General features: G+C 37.9%; 1 protein-coding gene across 4 annotated transcripts in view; it reads right to left on the reverse strand.

Annotated features, from left to right (window-relative positions):
• Window positions 1–6,216, reverse strand: part of LOC124554783 (testis-specific gene A8 protein-like) — a 278,814-nt gene extending 272,598 nt beyond the window's left edge. For 3 of the 4 annotated variants that reach the window (XM_047128432.1, XM_047128429.1, XM_047128431.1), the window contains exon 1: window positions 6,049–6,216. The gene's annotated coding sequence lies outside the window, so the exon portion shown is untranslated. Of the gene's footprint in view, window positions 1–6,038 lie in introns of all 4 variants that reach the window. The other variant, XM_047128430.1, reaches the window with a different exon arrangement.
• Between the last annotated feature and the right edge of the window lie 1,642 nt (window positions 6,217–7,858).

Raw genomic sequence — 7,858 nt, forward strand, 5'->3', positions numbered from 1 at the left:
GCTGATTTAATAAACATCTGTCAATGCTATCACTGTTTCGCTGTATGTCTTGGCATCTTCCTCAGCATTTCTCTCTCCCATCCTGATTCATAGCAACCTGAAATACGCTAGGTCATTACAAAGCACTATATGTCCCTACACTACTATTATTGCACTTTTTATGAACTGCCTCTTCGCCTGGATCACCACAATACCAGTATGTCATGAGGTATACTCACACATCTGTTTTAAGTTTACAATTATTAGCAGAATTCTTGTCAAATCATATAAAATAACTATAACTGAAGTGCGAATCGAAATTTCAAATGTAACATAGGTGCTCACATCAGTACCCACACCTGAATTAAGCAGGTTCTATCATCCTTCACAATGTGAAAACACTTTCTTGATGTGGAATGGGTCTCTTAAGTGGTGGGAAGAATGAAATGGGTGTCAGAAGAAACTTTCATGACAGAGTGTTTCATTTTCTATCATTTTAGTCATTTATACGGTGTTAAACCAGATAGACACATGTAAACTGTGGATAACAGCTGAAAGCAAGGGTAAACTAGTTATTACACTTACCAAGAAGATGCAGCCCTGGTGTATGGTTTTAACCATAGCAGCATTCTCTTAGGCAAAATATTCTGTAGGTAAAATAGTCCTTTACTCAGAACTCCAAGCAGGGACAACTCAAAAGGATAGTGACATCAGGAAGAAGAAAACTGGTGTTAGGCCATTAAATATCATCAGATTCCTTAATCAAGTAGGCAATGAAAACTGCCTGCTTGCTCCCCTCCCCCCTCCAACAAATCCATGCAACACACACCACTGAACACCACCCATTCATGTTCCATAAGAAAAAGGTCCCTGTACTGAAGTAATTAGGAGGTGATAGCTCAAATTACAATGGAGCGAAATCTAAATGTCCCCTCAAAAGAGGGTGCTTTCTCTGTTCCAGTATGTCTCACTGGCTACTTAGCAGAGCACTAAGTGAGCATTAACATCTATGGTTGTCTTCTAAGGTGATGAAAGACTGACAAAGTCAGCTCAGAAAATGGAAAGTTAATATCTGTAAAAATATATATGCTTTCAGTAAAATTTTTCTTTGGGTTGGCAGTACATAATCTCCATGAGACAGCTCTACCCCCTAGTAAACTGCTCCATTCAGAAGACACTCTGCAGCACATAAGGTATTAATGGAACTTAAATTGCTACCATTCACCACGATCAATACTGTAACAGTTTGAGAGACATCACACTTACATAGATGCTTGGCCACATTACAGGTCATTCTGTCACCTGAACCTACATTTCATATTTACATTCACTGGCTTTGGCAACTCACAGTAAACCTGCTGCCTTCCAACCTAACCTAGACCACAGGCTAAGCTACAAATAAGTCTCAACACAACCAGCATTCCACTTCACATTCATTGGCTTTGCCAACTCACAACCAAACTGTTGTCTTCCAACCTAACCTAAGCTCAGGCTATGCTACAGGTCTATCAAAATTGAGTATTTTATGGAAATTACTTGAGATCAGACTGTCAGAAAACTAAAATTTACATAATTTAGACAGATCCCATAACAACAGCTGCAACATAAAATACACCAAACTGCTATATACATCAATAATATAAATGCCAAGATGCAGCAAAACTCAAAAATTAATAAAGAGCCATCCATTAAACGTGAAAAATGCATACCAGTCTGATACCAACACAACATTACACATTTCAGAATAAATCATTAGCAATATTTCACCACACAAATTTCTACACATATCAATAACAGAAACACCAATATGCTGCAGTAGCAAAAACTGAAGAAATGGCATAAAATGCAAATCATTCATGTGCATCCAACACCACAAGTAAAATTATGCATTTTCTACTAATTAAATCTAGACATCAGAGGTAAATGAAGATTTTTAAGGTTTTTATTGCATGTGGCTTGTTTAAGGCCTAAGTTCATAGTATAAACTATTGTATGTGCATGTTTCACAGAAAAGAAACTCAGCAATATGATACTATCATTTGCGAGCAGAACACAGCACTAAACAATGGTATGTGATCATATGACAGTTGACCAGAATGTAGTTCTCCATGCTCCTTATCGTACTAACTGTTACAATATTTTACCTCTCAGTGATATATTACTTTCTTATTGTCATGTGTGTTGTTAATAAATTGAAAACAGATTTGCTGTAGGTTTTGATGTTTGGAGCAACATTTTATGACAGACTCTAAGAACAAAATGGATTCTATTAGTGGGAGAAGTAAAAGGATCATGGAATTGGCACTAAATTTAGTACTGGTAAGCATATGTACAAATATTTCAAGTATGACAAATTCCCTTTTGGCTTCTGTCTCGGGTTCTTCGGCCAATGTTTGTTTCATATTTTTTCTGACATTTTGTTAGCAAGAGTTGCTAACATTGTCAGACCTTCACCCTTCATTGCTGGCGGTGGAAGGTGAAGCTTTGACAATGCTAGCCACTCACAATGGTGAAACATAAGAAAAATCATCAAAAATTGCTCAAAGAACCCTGGACGGAAGCTAACAGACAATTTTTCAACAAGTCAGCTAGGGTTAACAATTTTGTACTTCAAGTAATTGAAGAACTAATGTCCTATCCTACAATCTCAATCCATCTTCAACCAAGAACTTTCAGTCGGTATGTGATAGCTATTACAGATTGTAAAGATATTACTCGTTAGAATGGAAAGTAACAAAGCACTTAATGCACATTCCATAATTTAGGAAACAATGACTTGGATGCTTCACTGCCAGTTGACAGTGCTAAAATAACAAGCTCTCTTTGAGCCTAAAACAACTATACAAGCAGCTCATTCTTCTGACAAAAATCAGTGGCTGTAATACATAGAACTCTCACAATTGGAATGTTTCTCATACGATAAAGGTGCACCTCTATTACTCAGTGTGTCATTTGCACCCAGAAAAATTCATCATGTTTTGCATAATAATGTGTTTTTGCTTATTTACTTAGGAAAATGACACAGCGAATGGACTAGATGTTGCCACATTACCTTACGGTAATGTTACGGATGGAATCAATATGTTGCTAACGAATGGAGAATTCCAGGTATGCTATTTCCAATTATTGTTTATTTTTGGTTGGCCCTGCAATACACACTAACTTAGGTTTCAAGGAACCTGCCAATGATACCTGTGATGACTGATGAGTTGAAGGTGAAACTAAAGAATGATATAGCAGATGAAGAAGCAATCCAAACTAAATCAGATTATGATGCCCACTTGTCAGAAGAAAATATAAGATAGAAAAATGAATCTTCAATAAAAATCTGTCAAAAGAACCTGGATTGAAAACAAAGACCACCGTGTTCAATCTTCAAAAATTTTTGCTGAGACCATGCTTCACTAATTCCACTGTGCTCTATCTAAGAAAGCTCTATACACACAATCTGATAATCACCGAGGCCTCTGAGCAAAAACTTATAGTATGGAATTAAACAGTTGCAGGTTGTGGACTGAAAGAAGTGTCATCCTGTTTGCTGAAGTGGTCCTCACCTAACCTGCCTGAATCTCAAACTGAAGTACTTACAATATGGACTGGGAAATACGGAAGCGTCCGATCCCACCCGTCTGCTTTGACCCATGACGTCACAAATATGGCGGAAACAAAAACAAACACACACACTTTTCACAAGAAGCCTAATGACACTAACGGGACAAGCGCGGGAAATGGGGTGTTTTGGGTGGGGGGCAAACTAAATATAAACAAATTTAGACTCCTTGCGTAGCTACAACGTGTAAGTGAAGACAGCCATGCATGAATACCCACCCACCTCCCCAGGGGTCGTAACCCCTGCAACCCATAGAAGATAAAGATGCTTCAGTAGCTGATTAGTGTTTTTTGTCTTTTTTTAAAAAAAAAAAAAAAAAAAAAAAAAAAAAAAAAAAAAAAAAATCTCACGGGATAGAATGAACAGATCAGAAAGATAAATATAATAAACTAAAACAGAAATTCGAGGAAACATAATTAAAATAAGTAATAAGTGTTTTTAAATTTAAAAAAAAAATCTCACGAGATAGAACGAACAGATCAGAAAAGTAAATAAAATAAGATAAAACAGAACTGGAGACAGCCACACTCAAACCAAACTCCGCGCCGTCATGGCGTCACACACGACAACACCCTTACGTCACGGGTCAAAGCCGACGCGTGGGATCGGACGCTTCTGTCGACCCTATGGACTGAACTGTGGAGGTCAGAATTGTAACTTCCCCATGACTGTGCACAATTTTTGGATTTCAGGGTGTGTTCAACTCAAATTGATTAACCATAAAGTCTTATTGCAGGGATACACTCATATGGAGGTAGATGGTGTAAATTGCTGTTACTGAATGGCCCATAAGCAAAGCGATCTCAAATACCATAATTCTGACACTTTGGGATTAGCAACATGTGATTCACCAATGTCGCTTCAAGAAACTGACCAATGTGTACAACATACAAATCGCATATTTCAAAGACTTTTCAAGTCTTGGACCATCACCACCTTAAGTTAAACGGACGACCAAAAACTTACCATCAAATATAGTTTTGGTTACCCAACTTGTGCACTACGAGTGCAAGCAGAGAGGTCACACTCTGTGTTCTACAAAACAGGAGAGCTTCTGTAATGTTTGGAAGGTAGGAGACAAGATACTGGCAGAAGTAAAGCTGTGAGGACGGGGTGTGAGTCGTGCTTGGGATGCTCAGATGGTGAGCACTTGCCCGCAAAAGGCAAAGGTCCCGAGTTCGAGTCTCGGTCCGGCACACAGTTTTAATCTGCCAGGAAGTTTCATGTCAGCGCACACTCCGCTGCAGAGTGAAAATCTCATTCTGGAAACATCTGATCGCAAATTTCAAGAGACTGACATGAAATGGTGAACAAGAGGGGCAGTATAGCCAGAAGAACTTCCTACTACACAGAATACTGTCAGACCCACTGCTGCACTGTGTGCCAAGAACGATGAACTGGATTTCAGTTTAGTAATGTGTGCCTAATAATTATCATAATAGTTACATACTGGAATCCCACCCCAGTGAAATCTTTGTTTTGGTGACAGACTGACCCGTAGCACAGCCCAGGGTCAAGGTTTAGTTCGATGGTGACAGTTTGGTTCCGAGTCGGCAAAGCCAACCAATTTGAAAGCAGAAACTCTGTTTGTGGTAACAAATTGAGCGGTAGTGAAACCTAATGTTTATGCCATGCAAGGTGGGTTCAACATGTAAATTTTACCAAATACTCAATCTTTTGCATTATCTGATAGAGGTTTTCTGAATTTACCTTGAAGTTTTAGTTTTTATGACAAAAAGTAAGTAAAATATGGAGCTGACATAAACATTACACAATGCCACTAATCGGTGTCTCAATAACAAAGATTTCAGGGTAGACCGAGGGTGGGGGGTGGGTGCATGTCACACTCCAGTTTACTACAGCTAAAATACACATAATATCCTTAAGTTTCAAATATGGTAACTGCTCTGAAACGATCAGATGCAACTTTAAAATTTATTTGTAATTTGAGTCCTGGGAGAAAACATTGTATGTAACTGAGGAACCGTCCTTCGAGCAAATTCGGAAGAAATGTCTTGCACCTACAACAAATATTCGAAATTATTAATACTTTGATAAAATAGGGTACGTATGATAACTTGGAAAGAAATATCATTTTGCGATTTCTTGACATAATAGCAGAGTCATTACAAACTTTTATCTCAAATGCGAGTTCGCTTTTAAACATACAATAATAAATTTACACTGCTAACTACAGGCAGGAAGCACAAATGGTTATTTCTGCAGTTACTTTTCATTTTGTATACAACAAGCAATGTTACTGACATATTCAATTTTGCGTTAGGACACTACCCGCAGTCTCACAGAAAGGTTTATGGAGTTGCATTAACAAGTCAATAATACTAATTGTTATATATAACACTGCTGTTGATCTCTTATTCTTCGTGCAAATGTGTTTATTTCGCATTGATATGGTTCTATAAGTCAACATTAGAATCACAAGACTTACGTTCTCTTACCGTGTTACAATAGTATATCCTCTAATTACTCCAGAAACGACAGCACTGCGCATTTATTTCATATGATGATTTCAACTTTCTGATACATTCTACGAAGCGCAATTGCAGAAATGCATATACACTTCAACAACCTTTCGTATACGCTTGTACTTCTGTAGGTAAACATTGCAGAGATTATAGCTCTACGGCCGAAGTCTACCTTACCGAAAGCGCCAACGTAGTTGTATCTGTGGATACCGAAAAGTTTTGGTTGTCACATCCTTTTTCGTCAAGAAGAAATGGTGGGCCATTTATCCTTTGATTATAAAAATTAATCAGTTAAATAATGTAAAAACTCACTTGAGCACATATACAAACAATCAAAGTTACTGATATATTTAGGTCGATTCACATCAGACATTCACGTCACTTCACAGCAAATCCAAGATGCTCTCACACTGGATGTCGTGTCGCGTCAGTTCGCTTAGGCTTCGGTCAGCATGGCGCCGGCAACGGTCGTCAGAGGCCGTCGCCAAAGGGCACATATTAGTCAACTTTTGATGGGTCGAAGAGATTAGATTAGAATCTATTTTGTGTATGAAGTAGGTTCTATTTTAAGTCTAAGGACGGGATACAACGAAGCCTCTGTGTTGATGACGAGTACTCAGTGCGGCTTTTAGTATTATAAGATGCACGTAAATGAACCGTGTCTATCTCGAAACGAACGTGGCGACTACTGTACACCACAGGCTAACATTACGTTAGACTGTGCTGTACAATGTATCTTCAATTATTGGAAGTACCAGTCAAGTTTTACGAATATGCGACATGTAAGGAAAAACACCATGCAACAAAAGTTAAAAACGCTTTTGCCCTGTGATGCCACTTTCCTTCTCTCACCAGCGACTAGCGTAAGAAGGGATCACCACCTTAGAAATTAACGGGCCATAATTGATGTTCTTCCTATTTATACTCGTGTATTACGAAAATATGTAGTATCAGGGATCACTGCACTAATGATCTCTCCAAAACACCTTGTTCAGAGTGTGGTTTATTACGCCATAGTGACAGGATGTGCGACTTCGGTCTGTAAAGTTTTTGCCAATGAGGTCATGAGCGCATACTAATGGTTAATTTACGTGGTGAAAATTGATGTCTCTATTAGCTCTTTAAACACTTACCCAGTGGATCTGAAAAAGGAAGAAACAGTATTTCTGGCAGCAGTATTATTACAGATTGAGTGTTGCTTTTAATAAAGAAATCAACATTTACTGTCTTTTAGTACACTTGCACAGCTTCAAAATTCAGTTTATAAAAAATTAAAAATTCCGTAGAACAGGTACAAGAGTGAAAACATTAGATTTTAAGTTAGTGTTTAGAGCATTGTAAATAACATCTAACATACCACACAAAAACTTTGGAACTGTACTTTTTAGAACGTGGTACAGGCCTAATTATTAGAAATATGTAATCTACATATGTCAAATATCAAATTCTCAGTTCTGGTTTTACTTGATCCAGAACTGCATCTTTAACGTGAGAACTGGAGTTTTTAATAGACCTCGAATCATGACCCTACTTGAAATTAGTTTTGATGAATTTATTTGATGATGTGCAGGCATATGCCAAATAACCTTGAATGACTGTAATTCAGTATACAGCACGTGTGAAAGACAAACATAACATTTAGTGTAAGATGCTCTGAACACCCAAGGCACTAAAAAGTATAAACACATACGTACACCACATTTGCAAAGCACTGCATGTAACAGAATCACCACCCTACTGCCATAAAAAAACGCCAGTGAGCAGTAATAATAGTTTGTAGACA

This window comes from Schistocerca americana, chromosome X (assembly GCF_021461395.2).
Source record: "Schistocerca americana isolate TAMUIC-IGC-003095 chromosome X, iqSchAmer2.1, whole genome shotgun sequence".
Taxonomy (NCBI): Eukaryota; Metazoa; Arthropoda; class Insecta; order Orthoptera; family Acrididae; genus Schistocerca; species Schistocerca americana.